At 44.7% G+C, this 20734-nt stretch overlaps 1 protein-coding gene across 2 annotated transcripts in view; it reads right to left on the minus strand.

Moving 5' to 3' along the window:
* The window catches only part of RBM47 (RNA binding motif protein 47), a 76011-nt gene that overhangs the window by 53224 nt on the left and 2053 nt on the right, over positions 1–20734 (minus strand). The gene's annotated exons all lie outside the window — the stretch shown is intronic.

Genomic DNA, 20734 nt, shown 5'->3' on the forward strand with positions numbered 1-20734 from the left:
TTTCCAGGTCCTGAGCATCTGTGTGAGGGCAGACTGAGGGCAAACATCCCCCTAGCCCAGCAGTTCTTCCTACTGTGGCCAGGAGGTAGACGGAAAAGCCCTTCACACATTTAGGGAAAAGGTGAGATGTTTCTTCATGCCAGGCTTCTTCTCTTGGGGGCGAAGGCAATGGCATGTTGGAACAATGTCACTCCTAGATGCAAAGAAGTGAAGGCAACCTATCCGAGATAAATAAGCAAATAAAAGCACAGAGGAAGGAAAAAATAAACCTCTTGGATTTGCTGCCATTCTTCATGTGCAATCTCTAGTTCTTGACTGATGCAACTTTATTGATAGATTGAATACAATTTCACTGGCTTGAGGTTAAGCAAATCATCAGTGTCAATCAACATTTTCTTATGGTGCTAAACCCCGTTCATGTGCATTCCTCAAGAAATGTGCGCCAGGCACAGTTGTGAGGGATCACACCATGTATTAGCTTGAAATTCCAGGATATGAATCAGTCTGCAGACCGTGCTGCAGAGCCTGCAGTGATCTTCTGCAAAAAAATGGCACGCGGATTAACACTTACTGAAACTTCGTTTTCATCAGCCTGTTAGTCAACTTTTTGGGTGTTAGCATGGCGCTGATTGTATTCTTTGTTAAAGAACAGAAAATAAACTGTTAGCTTGTAACTCCTTTGGTGTGCAGATCTCCCACCCACGATAATGTATCTTTGGGCTGACAGCAACGAGGGGGAGAAAGGAAGGAGAGACAGATTTGACATTCCAGAGCTGTACTGAAGAATTGCCACTGTTTAAACAAACCTGCCTCCATCCCTGCAGCATGGTGCTGCTGGTTATCAAGAGCTCTGCAAGCTCCTGGGCTTCTGCAGCCACTGGAGCTGCCCTTGGGTATTTGTACAGGATTTACCTCTAGTCAGCAAACAGTCTAACATGTCCTGTGCCCTGGGTTAGCATCACTGTCAAGCCCCATGCAGCGCCAAATGGGACAAGCTAGCACATCCCACATATCCCCGTGAAGCTTATTTTTAGAAATTAAATTTCCTATTGATTTTATCCCAGTCGAGTGAAGAAGGAAATGGTGAGACTCTATTATCAGTCTCTCAAAAAGAGGTTTCAACCCTTTGGTGTTGCTGTGGACATTCTGTTAAAACTTGTGCCTCCAGGGACTCTTTTCCCTTGTGACTAAGAAGGGGAAGCAATACCCAAGTTAAATGCCCCACATTTCTAATCTAAAAAAATAATTAAAAAAAAAAAAGATACAGTGCTCAATCATGCAAATTAATGTATCAGTCAGAACCCACCAAGCTGGGATATCAGATTATGATTCAAGACAGCTTCTCTTAACCTAACGAGCCTGCATTCTTCATTGAAGCAAATTAGCATAATTCCACTACAGACAACATAGCTGTACTATTTCAGATATGCTCTTATACTGTGCTTATCATTACAGCGTCTGAATTCTTTTCAGCAGAGCTTTAAGCAATGTGACTAATATCAGGAATAAGTTGCTTTATCCCCTCTGAGACAAAAGCTAAAAATGCTACAGCAGCTAATACAACTTAAAAAATGCAAATGCTATTTATAGAACTCTTTATAAGAGGCTGTATTGCTGGCAGTACAGATGTGTACTGATCTCAAACAAAAGTCAGTATGAAAACTTACCCTAACTACTTGCAGCTACAGAAAGAAAACTCAAGGCTGATGACTGCATGCATTTGTGCAGGCATTTGATGCACTCTCATGCTTTTTGTGGATTCATGTATGCACAAAATCTGCAGTATCACATTTTTTGCTTTTTAAAAACAATCATTTCCTAAGCAGTGGGAACATCAGAGTGATTTTTCTTCCTCATTTCATAACATATATTTCTAGTACCATGCTGCATCATAGCATAGAGGTGCTCAGACTATAAACCTGCAAAATGTGGGCCAGAATGAGCTGCTCAAAGTCTCAGCACCTCACAGCTTCACACTTCATGGCAATGCAATTGCAGTGATGCAATATGCTTTGACGAAGTGCTAGCCATTGCTGCAGTATAAAAGAGGGAGATAAATAGAGTCTTTTTTTTTTTTTTTTTTTTTTTTTTTCTGGTGGTCTGAAGATAAGCAAGTTAATTTAAACTATTGAGTATTATGTTTTCTGCTATATGTTCTCAAGCACAAGCGCAATACAAGTTGCACTCTATTGCTGTGAAAGGTGTTTTATTTATTGAGAGGAAAACAGAAGAACTTGGTGTCACCAGTTAACCCAGAACCTCTGCAAAAATTCTTGGTATAGCTGTGGGAGCAACTTATTTCCCTGTGGGTACTGCAGTACCACCACTTCCTGCAGTGCTTTCCCCTCCAGTTTAGCAGAAGACGGCACATGGAATCACCTGTCCAAGCCATGCTCATCCAGAATACCAGCAGAAATATTGTCCCCCATCCAAGCAAAAAGTGTTTTCAGATCTTTAGGGTCCCTGTACTAAGTAATCTGGGTAGTATAGCCCAGTAATCTGCAACAGTGACAACAAGCAACCCCTACAGAGATGAATGAGAGCAGGAAAAACATATATGCTCTTTCCTCCAAGTCCTCTTCCAGCCTCCAGCCATTTTCAACTCAGGGCACTCCTTGAGCCTGACGTTGTTTGCCCAGTAGTGAATCTTTCTTCAGTTGGAAGGAGGATTGCCCAATCTTCCCTTGAGTGCGTGCAAAACCTTTTGCAATTAGAACACCCTTTGGCAAAGAGTTTCACAGGTCTTGCTTGTGCTGCATGAAGAAATACCCCTGATCATTTTGAGAACAACTCCTACCAGCTTTGTTTAACAGTTGCTCCTTCTTGCTTTGGAAGACACCGTGAGCCCACCCCTATCCACCCTCTCCACGCCACTCAGGATTTTGTAGACCTGAACCAATTCACCCCCACGGTGGTCTCTTTTCCAGGCTGATGAGTCTGAGCCTGCTCAGCCAGAAGCTGAGCAATTACACATGTGCTTTGCTTGCTTGTTCCCAAGGGATTACGGAATTCAGTAAAAAGGTTTCTTTGCCCAGGCTCACTGCACATCTTCACTGCAGAACTTCATTTGTTGGTTGAATGTTGAGCATACCAAGCATTAACATTCACACAAAGCTTGTTATATGCCAGTGATCCCAAATATTTAATCACCAATGTGTCCATACTCTAGCAAGACATGTAGAAATCCACCCTCCTGCTTTGGCAGTCGGTGTCCGAGCCACCTACAACACAGGGAGCCTGATGTAATTTGACCACGCAGTGCAGCCCCTGCCCTCCATGGGCACATCCGCAGGCAGACCCACCCTGCATGAGTGCTCATTCGGGGGACTCAGGTTGCTAAACCAAAGCATGCAAGTGCCTAAAATTGACTGGAAATTTGGAAAAAAGTATATATTGTTTTGTCTTGGTCCAGTCTCAATTTTAGTTAATATCTCATGAATATTATCTATTTTCTTCTTCCTGGTTATTGGATTCATTGAGCCTTAGCAGCCTTTGCACAGCTCTCAGCTAACTCATCTCCTTGACAATTTTTCCAAGGGTACTATTTTCACTGGCTTCGTTGTGAGTGCTGAATTCCCACAATTGCTCTCATCTTGGTACTCTGTGAAGTAACAAAGATTTCGCTTTATTTGGTGTATTAAACTTGTGCTGTCAAAGCTAAGATCCCCTCATTGTTTAGATGCATTCATTAGTTTTCTGTCATACTACCTGACAACATGTCTCTCATCACATCATTCTGCCAGATTTTCATTTGGCTCATGTTTTACCTCCAGTTAGCTGTAAGAGACAGTGAGAAAGTTTTTTAATGGTTAGAGGTTTTTTAATGATGATATGAAATAATATAATATGAAAGTCACCAACACTGTGAGCATTCATATATTTAGTGTTATCTGCAAATGTCTGCAAACGATGCTACTGAGATAAATAATCCAACTGACCAGACTCTACAAGCTTTCCAGCTGCCCTCTGGCAGCTTAAATTTTAAGATGAGATCAGACTGCCTTTTTTGTTGTTGTTGTTTATTTTTATTTTTTTAACCTGACTTGCTAAGGAAGAACTTCTGATGCTTCATGGTTTTTCTTTGCTCTATGATTTGTAACAGAAATTCTGCCTGATCATGCAGCTCTTGTTCAAACAACATAACGTTGACTGATTTTACATCCATTCATCATAATGATTCATTTTAAAAATGATTTTATATCCAGCTAGAACATGACCGAAGATGTTTTAAGCCAAGTGCCCTGCATTTGCACTTGATCCTTGTGGCTACATGGTTTCCCTGCAGCAGCAGGATGGGAAGGCATTTTGTGTTGTTTACAAAAGGGGCAGCTCATCCCAGGTAGGACTGATAAAACAGCCTGGCCAGCCAGCTTTCTCGCAGCTCTGTGTGTGCTGAGACATCGCTGGATGCCTTGTGCTCTGCTCACCACAAAGGCTTTCCAGGCATCTGCTCCCCTGCCGAGGCAGGGCGATGCAGCTCTGAGATTTAGCACTGGCATCCTAAAGAGCAGCGTCTGGAGCCAGGAATGACTATGCAGAGAATGTGGGGACAAATGTATCAAATATCTGGGGTTAACTGGCAAACAGCTAAAGCTGATGTCTAGGCGAGCTCAGAGAAAGTTGGGAAGTCAAGGTTGAAAGTGGCAGATGCCAAGGACTTGCCACTTGGCAACTTTAAAGGAAGTTAAGTGGAGTGTGCTGAGATTATTTCTCATTTATGGATTTCTACTATTTTGTGGTGTTTTAAGATGTTCCAAAGAGTGTTTAAGAGGAGAACAGAGACTGAAAATAACTGCATGGTGACTTGCCCACTATCATTTCTGCTGGCAGCAGCCTTTTGAAAAGCTGACAGAGGAAGGTTTTACTCCTGGAAGGGTTCAACAAGCTTGACCTGCTAGCCACTACTCGCAGTCTTCCCCCCTAGTCTCAGACTATCACTCTCATTTTCTCCAAAGCCTTGCCTGCAAGGCAGTGATAACGCTTGGTGTAACTCCACAGGATCCCTGCCAAGGGATCCCTGCCCGGATCAGAGGATCCTTTCTGAGCACCTATGGGTGGGCCGTGCACAGCTGCAGCCCTTATCCTATGGCCAGCTCCTGCAGATTCGGGCTGGTGAGCCCCTTGGTGCTTTTATACACGTCTTTTGATCTGGGGAGATGGGGAGTACACGGATAAAAGCCACTGAGCTCTGTCATATCAATCTGGATCTAATTGTCCCTCCTGGAGTTTAACTCTGTCTCAAGTTAATAATTACTAGTTAATTGTTCAGCATGTTATGCAAGCACTCACTCGTGCGTTTTTTGCCAATGTCCATGATTCCACTTTGCATTATCCACTCCTTTCCCTGATGGTTTTCAGGCACCACAGGAATACGGGTCCCAGCCCCACAGCGGTGACCCCGCACTTCCCGGGGTACAGCCTGCATGTTGCCTGGGCTACGCAGCCACTGAGACCAAGAGCCTTGTCGGTTCAACCCTCACCCTCTCTGCTCAGCCTGCAAACACATTTATTTGTCCCTGTCCCATCGGGTTTTTGGCAGTCCTACCAAACCCATGGGAAGAGATGGTTGAGAAACTCTCTCTCAGGAGCTGGATGGACTTTTCTGAGCACAAACCGAGGGGCTGCTTTGGGGGGTGAGCAGAGATAAGAGGCTAGCAAAGGACCATAAAAGGATGTTGCTAGCAGGCTACCATGGAAGAATGCTGCCCACTTATGCAGAAAAACTGGGTGCCAGTCACTCACCCACCCTGTTAGTCGAGTTCGGCAGCAAAGGTCTCCCAGAGTGAGCTCTCTGAATCTGGCTGGGAGACACTTCTGATGTCTGAAACGGGTTTGCCTTGGGGTTGTTAAATGCCTGTTCCATGTGATCAGGCTAATTAAAAATTTTGAGCCAAATAAATCCCTGTTTGCGAAGGTATAAAAGCTAAGAGGATTAGCTGTTAGTTAAACTAGACATAACTGAGAAACAAAGTTGTTGCTGTTGGTTCTTACAAATGTTACCCTAGGACGTGTGGGTGAAACGAGTGGCTAATGAAAATTAATCTGTGAAAAAAAGTCTCGGATGGTAGTTAAATCAGCAGGCATATTCCACAGAAAAGCATCTTCCTTGGATGTAATGTTGCCGTGTAGCAGAGGATATTTTGTTCTCTGTACAGATGTTGCTGCTTTGAAAATTTTTAAATTTAATTGAATTGGGTTGATCTCCAACATTCTTGTTAAGGAAACGTACATATTTTATATTATTCTAGGAGTGTACTACCTCAATCCATTTGGGGGTACAGGTATATATACAAATAGCACCAAAATCTGGCTAAGGGCAGTGTAGCTCCAAAGTTTCATCAGAAGAATTGCAATCAGGTGGCCAAGTCTCACTCAGGCCATCCTGCCCAGCCGTGGAGTCAGTGGCTTTCGGCGCTTTCCCACCCTGCCCTTCCCGTGGGTCTCAGTTACGTGGAGGCAGCTTGCTTTGTGTTTCCATGGGAATCACAAGTCAACTGTTTTCTTCCAGCCATAACGAACCGCTTGAAACAGCATCCCCAGCTGGGATAGATGCAGGCAAAATGGAATTTAGCCCTACAATATTTTTGTGCCTACGATATTTATGCCTTCCCTCCTACAAAACAACAGCAAAAGAGGCCGTTAGAGCCTCCAGACTCTTCCTCCCCTTCTGAAAACACATTCTTGTCTTATTCTTGCCCATAAATTCTTGACTTTATTCCCAGCGAGACAGTTCGTTTTGGCAGCAGCTGGCAGCTCTCAACATCAGCATCTGCTGCTACCTCTCTGCCTTGTTTCGCTGCTGCTTCCTGGGCAGGGATCCCACAGCTGCTAGGGTTTTATCTTGATCGTCCCATTCTCTTTCTGTGCAAACCTCATTCTATAACACTTGCTAATGCTGGTAGGACTAATTGTGCTTTTATTTGAATGAGAATACTTCGCTTGGGGACATAATCAGCATGCACCTGATCTTGGAGCCTCTGAAGGAAGAGCGTTCTGCTGATCGGTGCCAATAAGGAAGGCGGAGGTGTACAAACGACCCCGATGGGAGTAAATTAGTGTCAGTGAGCATTGCTGGGCACTGAAAACTGATTGTGCTGATTCCTAAGGTTCCTAAGGTGCCTGGCACAGCTCTGGTCCATGTCACTTAAATACCACTTGCCCAAACCAGAGGGCAAACACCTCTGGTTGGTGTGAGCTTCAGAGCAACCTTCACACACGGGTGCAGCCATTCAGTTTTGGCAGGGGAGGCAGCATCCTCCTCGGGAGGCTGGCAGCATCCATGCCAGAGAGCGGTTCTGGGCACGTTTAATTCACTAGCAGAGATGTACCAACAGGGAGCAGAGAAAGAAAACTGAGCTCCTTCTTTAGCAACCAAAATAAAGAAATCTTTTACATCTGGGAATATTGAGGGAGATGATCAAATAATTAGCACTGCAGCGAGTTTGTAGTGCCTGCAGCTAGAAGAACTGCTCTCTGTGGCAGCAGGAATGTGGTTGAGCCTGCAAAGTCGTGATAACAGATCTGCATCTAGTTTTTTGGATGGCCTATGTATGTCACAGGTACATTAAAACAGAGCTCAAAGAACCTGCAGGATTAAACTCCCATGTACAAACCTGATGGCCATCAAACGTTAATGCCACAGCTTTACTTGTACTGGGAAGGTGACAATAGAGGTGTGTAAACAGGCTTTATATATATATATATATATACATACATACACACATATATATATTTCTATTATAAATTGACCCTAGAAACAAGGATAAAAAAGATACTTTTCTCTCTTTTTTTTTTTTTTTTTAATAAAAAGTCTTTTTTTTTTCTTTTTCTTTTCTGATTTATTCATTTTTTCCTGTAGTTCTTCTTTAAAGTTTCCTACAGTTTCCACATCATGTGCTCCAAAATGAAAAGTGGAAATATGTTCCTTAGAATTTTTATTTTTATGCAGATCAGATTGTACTGCAAACTTGACCCAAACAGTTTCAATTTTACAAGAACTTCACTTTTTGGTAACTCTTTGTTTACACATTTTTTTTTCCCCCATTGGAATCCTGATGATTTTGCATATTGTAAGGGGGGAAAAAAAGTACAGATATGGATTTCCATGCTGATGTTTCATCACATGTGTAGGCTGATGCTGGCTATAACTACAAAATACAAATTTGGTGTATACCAATCTTGCTGATCTAGTAGGAGGATTATACACATCTTCTGGCCTTCTCACAGGAGCATGATTTAAGCAATACGTAGGTTCCTAGCTGCTGCACAAGATCACTGTCTGATCACACATGTATGATGGCATAAATAGATGAATAATAGCAACAGCATTTTCAGTCCCACCCACATTTCATCTTATTTTTTTAAAATCACATAACACCTACACACAACGCTTGGCTAAGACTGACAAACATGGAGTACCAGAAAATCAATGTCTTGTTTTCTGCGTGCGTGCGTCTGAGGAGGAAATACTAGCTGGGATTTCTTCTATTTATTTATTTATTTTGAATTCTTTTAAGGAATAAACTCTGGGAACGCAGCAGGCAAGTGATAAAAGCCATTAGCTGCTATCGGATTTCAAAAAGTAAATCCTTGCACAAGCTCATGTGGGATTGGGCTCGGAGCAGGAGACAGCTGACCTCCCCTACAACACGGCCGTCTGCCTTCGGACTGGGCGCGGTAGGCTCCAGCGCTCGCTCTGACCTTGCTTCTTTTGAGAACTGGAAGAATATTGCCCTTGACTTGAATGGAAGGAGGATCGAGCCCTACCCAGAAAGTTTCATATGCTACGTGTCATCTGTGCATGCCAGCATTATGCAACAGGGTGAAAAATGAAAACCTGTCAGGCACATAACTGGTGCACTCAAGGACACACTGTTATTTGTTTTTCAGCTTTGCCACTCTAACAGGGATTAACAATGTACCATTGATAGCCACCATGATAAAGTCAACCAAAATGCCTCGTTTTTAAACTTTCAAAACATGATCTCAACTTTTGAGGGTAATGGCTTGATTGGACTCAAGGTTTTATTAAAAAAATAAATAAATCACAAAACAACAACAACAAAAAGAGAGATAGCATTTGTTTCTTCCAGCTTTCTCCCTCCAGTTGTCTTCTCCCTTGTCCCCCTGCTAACACAGCTACAGAAAAGCAGCAGATTGATTTCACCTCTTTATTTTTTTCCACCAAGTAGGCAGGTATTGTAAGTTGCCAGCCTTTGCTTTCTGGAAATTCTTTGGTGTATTACTGCATAGCAGAGTGGTGTGACAAGGATAAAGAGATTAGGAGTAATTTCATATAACTCCTTCTTCTGTCAAAATCTGCAGAGGGCTTTTACTTGTGAACGCCAGGCGCTGCTGAAATTCTTCATTAAAAATGTGCAATATATATGGGCAGGAAGTCTCTAAGCACTAAGAGGCAAAGTAACCAAAGCAGAAGGAGAGAAGGAATATTAAATTAAAAACCAAAGACAGAAAGGATACAAAGGGAAAGAAATGATCAAATACAACCCCAATAATGTAGGTTATATGCAGGTGATGCCAATTCAGCCTGGGAAGCCAGAAAACCACGTGGGTTTTCACCAGTTTCAAGTAATTAGTCATAACTGGTTCAGACACGGCTTGCCACTATCAGACAGCTGAGGCGGCAAGCTGCTGCGGGATGGCTCAAGTAAAATCCAGGCTGTGTTTCACCTGTGTGATGTACCCTACAGCCAATACATGCAAAATCTGGCCTGCAGTTTGCTCGGGCCCTCTGCCTCCCACTGAAATAGATCCTCCCTGAGGCAGGGAGTTTTGCCAGTACAGCCATGGATACGTGGGAGCTTTTCCTACCTGAGGAAGGTGGTCAGGTATGACCCCTAGTTTAGTTGGTGCAGGAAAGCAGGGGGGTAGGAGAAGGAGAAAGAAGAACTGCGGTCTGGCCAACACAACTGGGCACATGAAAACTTGTACTGTAGACCTGACCACAGCTCTGAATATGAAAAGGAGCAGGCTTGCATTGTTTAAAAACGCCCCATTAAATGAACAGGAGAATGGGCAATGCCTGATTAGGAGAAGGGTTTAAACATCATGTTGTCTATTGGAGAGGTGCAAACTCCTCCCCTTTTTGTTCTTTTTTTTTTTTTTTTTCCTTTTCTCTGGCTGTGAATCATCCACCCACTAGTTGCCATAAGCATGTTCACAGCTCAGGCTTGCTCAATGAAAGCTGCAGCGTGATCCACTGCACTGCAGCCCCCTCAGGAGCAGTAGGTTTCACCCTTATCTTCAGCCACTTGTTGGGCAGGCTTCGTTTCTGCCTCTGGATTTCCTGTTTATTGAACAGAGGTTGCCTTTCCCTCTGCTGTCTGTGGTACCCAATGCAACAGGCATCTTTCATTTGTCCACTTCTGCTTTAGAAGAATGTAATAAAAGGACCTGTGCTGTCCATCCTTGTTTGCTCATACCAAAAAAAAAATAATAATAATTAAAAAAAATGTAAATCCCACATGGCGGGGGCAGTCTGCGTGGTGCTGATGCGGCTCTGGGTACGTTTCTGCCAATGCACTTGCAGGCATTGAGGGAGGTGTAGAGGTGTAGATTTGCTTTGTTTAGAGTTGCCTACCCCAGTCTGGTCTCATCCACAGTGTGTGTTACAGGAATACGAGCAAGGGCCATGCTCCAAACGTCCTGTTCCTTGCCTGAGAACAGCTTAACTCCAGTCAGCTCTGAGGAAAAGGAGACCCAAACACCCCAGCAGCACAGGGTGGGTTTCTATACCTGATTCAAGCTTTTGCAAACCACTTTGATTAAGCAGACCTCTGGAAGAGTTATAATGCAGCAGTCAGAGGTGTGCTGGCCCTGTTCACTCCTGCCAGACCATGGTGTAGGTACTACGGCCTAGCAGTGCCCCTTCCCAGTGCAGAAGCTGTGGTGGTGAGGACACCTCTTCTTGCAATTTCTCCTCATATCCCCAAGCCCCTGGGGCCACTTGTCCCCAGATGCACACCCCACACATGCTCCCCACAACAGATGCCCCAAGGAGCACCCAATATTTGGAACGTGGATGCTGCAAGCCAGATCCTGCACCACTGCAGCCCCTTGCAGTTGATGGTGGCCTCCTCCACGCACCGTGTGGAGCAGAGGGTGGACCTGCTTAGGTGGCCTCCATCCCCACCACCCTCCTGGGGATGCTCCAGGGGACACACCACGAGGAAGGGGAACTCACAGCCGAGGCAGATGAACTGGCTCACAATTAACTGCTTTCTGTCCTAGTGTTGCACCCAGTTCCTGTCTATCACTGGCCATGTCATTTAAGCCAAGCCTCATACAGATGGTCACCAACTGCTTGTTCCTTATTTTGGGGTGGGAACGTTTTCTGATCCGCAGTCCCTTGCAGAAGCAAAGAGTGCTGAGGGCTGTGAGTGATCTTGCTGGGAAACACGCTTCAAAAATGAGAGTCTTAAAACAAAACTAATTTTTCTGGAAAATAGAGTCATAAGGCGAGCAGTGTGACTGACTCACATTGCTAGCTGAAATGCACCAGGAAAAAAAAAAAAAAGGAGGAAATTTGTTTTGCCCAAATCAAACATTTCATTTCTGGATTCTCTACCCACTTCTTATTGTTAAATTCAGACAGATTTTTAAATGAAATATCATCCTAAAGCAACAGGAATGTAGTGGCCGCATTTGGGAATTGTTGAAATAACACATTTCAACTTATTGGAATATGTTTATTTTTGTTCACCCAAAATAACCTTTTAAACTTGACATAAATCTGTAGCTAGAGCTTGTTAATCCTAAAAAACATTTTCCAGTATAGAAGACATTTAACTAAGAAACTTCTCCCATGCCTGGCCATGGCATCCTAATTTGTGCTCTCAGCATTATGGTAAACTTTTTAATTTACCTTCTGTGACTCCATTTTTTTTTTTTTTTAGTAAATCAATGTCAAATAGCTGTTGTGCAGAGTAGCTCATTACTATTTGTGAAGTAATTAAATGTAAAGAGGTGAACCCCATTTAAAAAGCCAAGGAATAATCATTCTCTTTATAGCTGGAAGCAGTGCAAGAGAACTAGCAACGTACACCCTGAACAGCAGGAAAAGGAAGTGTAAAGTAAACTGCTTGCTGACCACCCTCCTTCTCATGCACTTTGTAAGGCAAGAGCCCTGGAAAAAAAAAAACAAAACACAAAAAAACAAAACCAAACCACCACACAGCAGAAATAAATGTCAGAAGAGAATAATCACGCTATAAAAATACACCCCAGAAGGCAAATTAGGATTATGCAGACTATAAACCTGGTACTGTCTGAATTACACACTTTATACTTTTTCTGAGTAGGATGTATCTGTGCACTACTTCCAAAGCTTTTACGTTGGTGAGGTGTTTTTTTTTTTTTTTTTTTTTTTTTTTTTTTTTTTTTTTTTCCTGCAAACTTAAAAAAAAATCCATCATGTGGCATCCCACTGACGTCTGTGTCACACGGAGGGGTGGCACATGCGATTTACCACAGGCAGATTTCAGCTAGCTGAAGGAACTGACCAAATCACAGCAAGGAGGCAGCAGCCCAGCCTGGGGTTTGCTGGCAGCAGTGGGAATGGGTGAAAAACATAGGACCATGGGGCTTGCCCCAGCCGCATCCCTCTCCCATTGCCCCTGCTCAGCCAACACTTCACTTTTCCAGGCTTGTTGGCTGGAAAGCCCCAAGTTCACCATCCCAAATGCTCCCACCTGGGCTCCATTCACCTCCCCAGCCCCATCCCTGTCCCACCTGTGCCCCAAGCTCACCTCTGTCCCTCTAGTCCCTGGGGCCCCCTGCCTGGTGGGCTCCATTTGCAGCCCCCACGCTGGACCCTGTTACTGTAGCTGCTGTCTCTCTGCCCAGCCACCAAATCTAGGTCACCTCTATTTGAGTTATCTCACCAAGTCTCTTTCTATCAACTCCCCATCATCTTTTCCAGGCAGTCTCCTTCCCCTGCCAGCTCCCCTCCTCTCCTTCTTTCCTTCCCTTGCTCCTCCATCCAGCCTGTCCTTCCCAGCCCCCAGCACCTTTTCCTTGGCTCTCTTTACCTTTAGATGCCCTAAACCCTGCTCTCCAGCTCAGCTGCAGGTAGCCTGGCAGCCTCCTACTGCCACAGCAATTGCAGTCTTGCTCAGTGTGAGCAGTATTTTCTGGGAGGTGGATGTTAGAAGTTGAAGTCTCCACTAAGTGCATGGAAATTTTCAGAGGTTTATATCCTGCTTAAATCTCTTTTTATTTTTCTTTTTGATTGTCACCTTCCTCCATCCCCAGGACTCTCCCAGCACAGCTGTCCAACCAACCCATCAAAACAATGGCTTAAAACAAGCAGAAAAAAAATAAATTACAGGCATAGGAAATACCCACAGCAACCAGCAAACTGGCCACACTGTTATTTACTCAGTCACACCATTTTTTGTGGTGGGGCAGGGACTTGCACCCAGGTTTCCCAAACCTCACGCTGGTGTTCTTCCTGCAGAACCAGTCATTTGTATGCTTTTCGTTTTCTTCTTGTCTGGCTTGTCCTACATCCAGTTGCACATATACGTACAATAGTATGCGTGAAGCGAGAGGAAAACTTTCTAATGGTGATTGACACTCTCAAGAGAACGCAATTATTTTGGCATCAGTTACTTTTCAGGTAAGGATTAGCAGCTAATTAGCAGACTGATAGCCTTTGTTCGGAGCAGGCCGTGTTTCAAAATGGAGGCCGCGCTCAGATTTTTGCAGAGATCATGCTTTGATTTGGAAATAGGGAAGCACAGCAAGGATTGCAACACAGAGCAGATAAGATTAGATGAAGAGGAAATGTGATAGAAATGGCTTGGATCTGTAGAAGAAGCAATAAAATGCTGCTCTCTCTTTGCTCATGTTACAGGGTTTGTTGCTGGAGATGCGCTCCATTCTCAGAGGTAAGGCAGCTGCTGGGCCCTTTCTGCTCTTTGGCATCTCAGCTGGAACCCCGATTTGAACAGTATAGAAACACAGTGAAAATTACAGCCTGGCTCCTTCACCTGCCATGTCACCCAGCATTCCCAGACCTGCTGGGGAGGAGGTTCACCCCTCTGCCTTTCCGTGGTGCCAGCAGCTCTGACCCAGCATGGCTGTGCCCACGCACCCAACAGACCATGGTTCATCAACCCCTTGCTTTGCATCACTGCCAACACCCATCCTGCTCCAGCCTGGGACCTGGGAGCCCAGCCATGGACCCAAGATCACTGAGGTACACAGGCAGAGCTGCTCAGCAGCGTGGTGGCCCCAAAAACTGGTGCCCGTGCCGGAAGGCAAAGGCGGACCTGGAAGGATGGGGAAGCGGTGAGTCAACTGTACGGGTTGCATGCTGGCTGCCCTGTTGCACGCCGTGGATGGAGTCCACCGAGGAGTTTCAGCCCTGTGGTTTTGTCTGAGTTTTGCTTTGAATCCAGAGCTCAGAAAGAAGCTTGCACAACAACGACTGCCAAGCTTATCTGATCCTCTTTGCGCCAGCCGTAGCTCTGGGAAGGGTTTGTCCGACCCTTTTGTGGGTACTCCTAGGGCACGACTGCACACAGGGGGGCAGATAGCCTTGTGGCCACCCTGTGGCAGCATGATTACGGCTCCCAAGCTACAGCAGGATCTTTTCTGATTACTTTGGAGTACAATAAAAAGGAACATACAGTTGCCTGTGTATTAAAAACACAAAGGTGTGTCCAAAGATATGTAAACTTACACCCCAGTTTACAGCACACTGGCTGCCCTACACAGTCTGTGCCTTGAATACTCACAGTATTCATGGTGAGCTCTCTCCTTTAGCTGATTTTCACTATTACTGGTAAGTTTTAGTGCAAATCTAAACTTCTAGGACTTAACAAAAGACCTCTGGATACATGACATTTTTCATAAAACTAGGTTTATTACTCTGCCTATTGGTAAGTAGATTGCACAATCAGCGGTTTCACTTTCATTTTCTTTGGAGATCCTGTATCTTTACACAATGTACTTCTTTAAAAAAACTAAAACATCACCACTGTTTTTTGGAAAATTCACACTACTAGAAAATTCAGAGGGAGAGATGCTTCATGCCAGAGGCAGGTGTATTGTTATCATCTCTCACATACAAGCAGTGTGTTCTTTAACAGCTTGTCTCCTATAGTGTATAGTGTTTCAGAAGAGAAGAAAAAAATGTATTTCTGGTCTATTGGTGGGAAAACTACGGCACAGTGAGCAAAAATGGTCCCCACAGGATCACCTCCCTCTAAACCAGAGACAAAGCTGGTAACCAAGCATTGACAGATGAAGGCCAGTGCTTTGGGAATTAAAAATACAACACCAAGACTCACCTGTTTTGATACTTCTTGTGCATATACAGAGAAGCCTACACCTGGTTAGAAGAAACGAGGTATTCCCCAAACAGCTGCAAAGCTAAATTTACCAAAGGCTTGTCCTCCTCACATACAGAGGTTACCAGAGTACTCTTGCTGAGTTCACTGAAGTCAGTGGTCATTGATACCAGCACGTAAGAAAGGCCACTGTTTGCACAAGGAAGCAGAAGAAATACCAAAAGAAATAGAGCATACTCCTCTTTTTATTCTTATTTGTTTTTGTCCTGTGATCTAGATGGCAATGCCAAGAATCAAAAAGCCACAGTAGAAATTCCAGATAACGCTATAGAGAGGGCAGAGAAAGGTCTGGAACTGCTCCATGAGCAAAACAGCTACTTTCCCTGGGCTTTTATGATGAGAAAGCCAAGACCACCTGTTTAACAATACCTAGGTGCACTTAGTGCAGCTCATTCTGCATCCCTGAGAGCTGTGGGGTTTGTACCTACTGTGCCCCTTACATCAAGCAGAGAGTGAGCTGATAAACTGTCCCAAGGCAGGTGGCCATGGGAATGGCCAGGAATTTCCACAGGAATTTCTGCAGGAATATTCTTACTTTGAGTCATACGGCTAGCAGACAGGAAAAACTAATATTGTTTGTCAGTCTGTCTTGCTGCTCACTGGGCACATGAGTTTGTAGAGGAGTACTGTTGGAAGTAAAAATAAAAATAAAAACAAAAGAATTTTCAAGAGAAGAAAAAAGCAAACATGGGAAGACTTTGTCTTTGGTCTCCTCAGCACCTCAAAGAAGGACTTGCAAACACCAGTGGTAAAACGTGTTGGAGTAAAAACAAAGGGACAAAGCATGTCTGGTACATGGAGACCCTCTCCATGTACCAGACACCCCTGACACCTCTGTGGCGTCTGGGAAGATTTATTCTGTACATGTACAGCCTGACCTGGGATTCACACAGGTAAGATGATACTTGGTGCTTCAACCTGTGGAAAGAGCACAGAGAAGCCTTTTCGTTTAGGATTGCTCAATACAATTAGTTTGTATGGGAAGGTCTTCGTCTCTCTCTTCCTTGAAGGATGTAGGTATTGTATTGAGCTCGCTGTGACCCAGGGCCGTCAGGGTGAAAAGACAGAGACAACTTTGTCAGCAGCATCTGCTGCCCTCTTTACCTCAAAAACACCTGGTAAGACGCAACACAGGGCAGCTACGATAGGTGCAGATCACCTCAACCCAACCTGAGGCACCTCCAGCTTCCCATCCACTGAGCACACATGGTCTGTTCGTGCCCACTCCCCAAAGCCAGGAAATAAAGGACAGAATCAGCCTTCAAGAGCAAAAACTTGTACTTCAGTCCCATTCATTTCAAGACACCTGCCCATCAAATTTCTCTCTGCTTGCAGCTTTACCTGCTGCAATGTTCCTGTGTGCTTCAGGCACCTTGTTAGTGTTATCTTTAATGGGAGCACTAATGACTGAAATGCTGCCTGTGAGGAGTACCATTCATGTTAGAATGCGGGTACCAGTGCATGAACTCTGGAGAAATTGCAGCATCCACAGCCAACAGGAATTTTACTGCCAAAAGCACGCACAATGACGTGGACATGGCCTAAGGTCACGTTAATAATGTGAATATTTTATTAAGGTGAACTGAATGTGCTCTTTTACTGTAAAAACACTTCAAGAACATGCCCCTGCGTGTGCATTCGTGTTCACCTCTACCTTCCCTCTTTGCCTTCGGTGCCATATTTCCCTGCTCATGCTCTTCCTCCCTACCCAGCCTGGGAAGCTCCCACAGTCGCGCCCTGCCTGTCCTACAGCACACATTCCAGCTTTAAAGACCTCAGTTAGCCACAATCTCTTCATACTTCCTTCCCTCCAGGTCCCAAAACCTCCTCGTGGCTTCAACAGCAAGGCTTTCCAGCCTTAATGAAGCGTCTCCTTCTCAGATTTTCCCTGACTAGGGTCAGACTGTACCCTGTGGTTTGATCTTTTCCCTTGTCCTCCCTCTGTCTCTTTACAAGGATCCCTCATTTCTGACACCCTCCCTGCCCTGCAGACGCCTCCCGTTCACCCAGCTCCTCCACCTTCCTCCTTTGGTTTTGATTCTCCATTTTCCTTTTCTCACAAGCCTCTTTCTCACTGCTGCTGATTTATGCCGATGACCCATATCACCCCCTCATCATGTTATGTCCGTCTCACGTATTCCCTTCCTCTGCTGCCCTGATTCTTTTCTTTTGCTCATAAAAAGACTGTTTATTTGAGATGCAGTGCTCAGGCTGCACTGATGAATTTTCCCTGCACTAACCTTCAAGTGGTCCTATTCAGCACCATCCATTAGCCTCCCCCTTTATGTCCCACCATTCAGCCTTCCTGTGATTTCCACTCCATCAGCCCTGATGACTTCTCTTTTGCTTTCAACCCTCTTCTCTCTACCACGTTCAATTGCAAATTCTCCCCATAGTTCAATTTCTTTTGCTTTGCTTTCCCATCAATACCCAGCCCAGCTGATGTCCCTTACCCACTTTTTCTTCAGTCTGCTGAAAGCCTGGACACTTCCAAGCTCAACACACATAAAACAGTGTGCCAGGCACTCTCACTCTCAAGGGATACCCAAAATCTCTTCTCTCCTTTCCTCAGTGAGAATTACTGTCCTGTTGGCCGGCAGGGTGCAATTTTTACTTAGGCAGCCTTTCCTTTCAAGGTACAGCTAAGACCTGTTGATGCTTTCTGTTTCCATGTCCAAGATGTTGCCTGTTCTACCCACCCTCATAGCTAAAACTCTTCTCCGGGGTCTAACCCTCTCATTATCTCAGTAGCACCAACATCCTTTTCTCTGACTTACATAACCTACTGCTTCATCTTCCAAATACTATTACAAAAGTCATTTTCATAGCCTTATGCCTGAGTAAGCTGCTCACCTTTGTGCTTCCATGTACCAGCTCTCCATTCTCTAAGAAATACAATATATTGCCTCCGTGCTGCTGAAATAACGCAGCAGCAGCCACACTTCACACCTGACTGACCCGTCTCACAATTTCCTTGTGCTCCACCCCATGCCGTACCCAGTTAGTGTCCCTTGCTGGGTATTTCGCACAGAAACCCAGCACAGCAGTGGCAGTGTGGTTACACACGGGGCAGCAACACCCCGATCAGGAATCCCAGGCCTATGACCATGTAGTAATAGATGACATCTTTCCTTCTACCAGGAACTCAACTTACTGGGGCTGAACCTACACCCTGAGCCATGGTGGATATCACTAGGTTTCTTTGACAAAAGACAAAAATGCAGAGGCAGTATTTCATTTTATTTCAAGGTAAAACTCAAGCACATCCACTGGTTACTCGCAGGCCAAAACACAAATACAAACCCTGAACAATGTCACTTGGAGTGGTGCTTCTGCTTCCTGATGGTCCTTACGGTGGTGAATAGGACAGAGAGTGTTTCATTTTTCAGTGGTTGTTGAAGCCTTGCCTACTTTGGAAATAGCTGAAAGTTACTGTTTTCTCATGATTCTTTTATACCACATGGCAGAGGTTTCTCATGCATTTGTAGTTTCTTTCCAACCCATGCCTAATAAGCTCATCTATGCTGATTTAGTCTCTGCTTCCTGAGCTAGCTAGGTAAAAGATAACATCCAGCCTCTAAGCATGTTTTGTAAAACATTTGCTTTAAAAAAATATATATCAAAAACCCCTCTCTTCTTTTCAAATAAAAGCTTGCTTGTAATCATGGCAAATGAAAGACTGGAAAGGACAAAAATGCCCTCACATACCAGGTAGTCAGCTTTGCAGTTACTAAGAAGTTGCTTTGCTCTGTTGAGTTTACTGTGTCACCAAAACCCCAACAGCCATAGCTATACAAAGCCTACATTGTCTCTGCAAGGCTATGAGAAGATGTTCCTGATCTTGGCAAGAGCTAGGTGTACCCAGAAGCATTTTATTGAAAAAAAATAAATTACAACAACAGAAAGAGATATTATTTTAGGCCTCTCACTGGAGAGATAAAGGTCAGAGTCCTTTCTTCTGCTAAAATGGCATGCAAAAATGTCCTGCTCACAGGATCCGTTTTAGAAGCTGGAAAACTGGACCTAAAAATCCCCATGCAAAACAAGCTTCAAAGTGACTTGACAATATATGGAATTGTTTGTGGGTGTAGGTCATTGGTAATTTGGAGATCTAAACCTCTTGGCTAAGAAGACAGCTACATACACTGATACGCAGGCATGGAGGTTGTCCCCTCATGGCCATCAGATCGGATTTACTTCCCTGCTATGAAGCAAACCCAATCTTTACTTCCATCAAAGTCATTGATTTCTGTCATTTTCAGCAGGAAGTGAATCTGGCAACTTAGAGACCTATCACCATTTCTTCACAGATCGCGAATATATTACCCTATTAAATTTCTCAGTAAATCAGAGCATTGGTGATTTGGGAAATCATGCACAGATAACCAAGGGCAGTGGTCTGAATGAAAAAGTTGAGATATAATTATTGCTTCTCTCGTAAGAGTAACGTAACATCTGCTAGAGTTTGTCACTCAGTTTTGTGAGCTCCTACAGGGAACCAACACATTGGCCAACACAGGCCAAGCTGGGCCACCAGGACCCCAAAAACATGGACAGCCCTGAAAGCAGAGCCTGGTGCAAACTCCAACTGAAGCACTACTCCCTACAGGCTCTGCTGCTTATATTAAATAATTTTATTCCAAGGTTTTTGATGTTTTTAAATATAGTTTATTGGAGGCAGCACATTCCTTTACTTTCTAAAACTTCAAACAAAGATTTCTCATCCCAGACCACCACAGGGACACACAGAAACAATTAGCGACTATTTACATGCCAGCCGACTCCAAACATTCCCTTAACAACACCTAGCGCACGGGGCCGGGTGTTTTGTCCATGTCTCAGGGCACGGCAATGCCTGGCAGTGCAGGGACAGCCCAGTCCCACCTCATGGGGATGAGAGCCATGAGCACCTGCCCTCAGCTCCGCCAGGAAAAAAATCCCTGTCCCGGGAAGAGAGCAGGCAGGGGAGTGGGGGAGAAAGAACAAACGCGCAAGGAGAGTGTTTGTCTCGTCGTTTATCTCCCAGACAGCAGTTTGTTAGCCTTTTAGCAGCTCTGGCATGTGCTGGCTGGACACGGACCGCAGCGTATTCCCGGCATTATCTCCAGTTTCCCCCCAGTGAGCGCAGGCTGCCGCTGCCTCACAGGCCTGCAGCTCCCCGCCAGGCCTGGCGAGCATGAAGGCTGACCTCTCACCCTGCACCACAGCACCTGTGGCAGCCACGCTGCTGGTCTACCACTCAAAAAAGACCTGGGTTCCCCTCCACATCATGCAAACCCAGCCGTGCCCAAATTGCCCCTGCGAAGGCTCGAAGGCTCGCACAGGCACCGGCAGTCTGCTGGTGCTGGCCGCAAGCG

The sequence above is a fragment of the Aythya ferina genome (assembly GCF_964211825.1).
Source record: "Aythya ferina genome assembly, chromosome: 4".
NCBI lineage: Eukaryota > Metazoa > Chordata > Aves > Anseriformes > Anatidae > Aythya > Aythya ferina.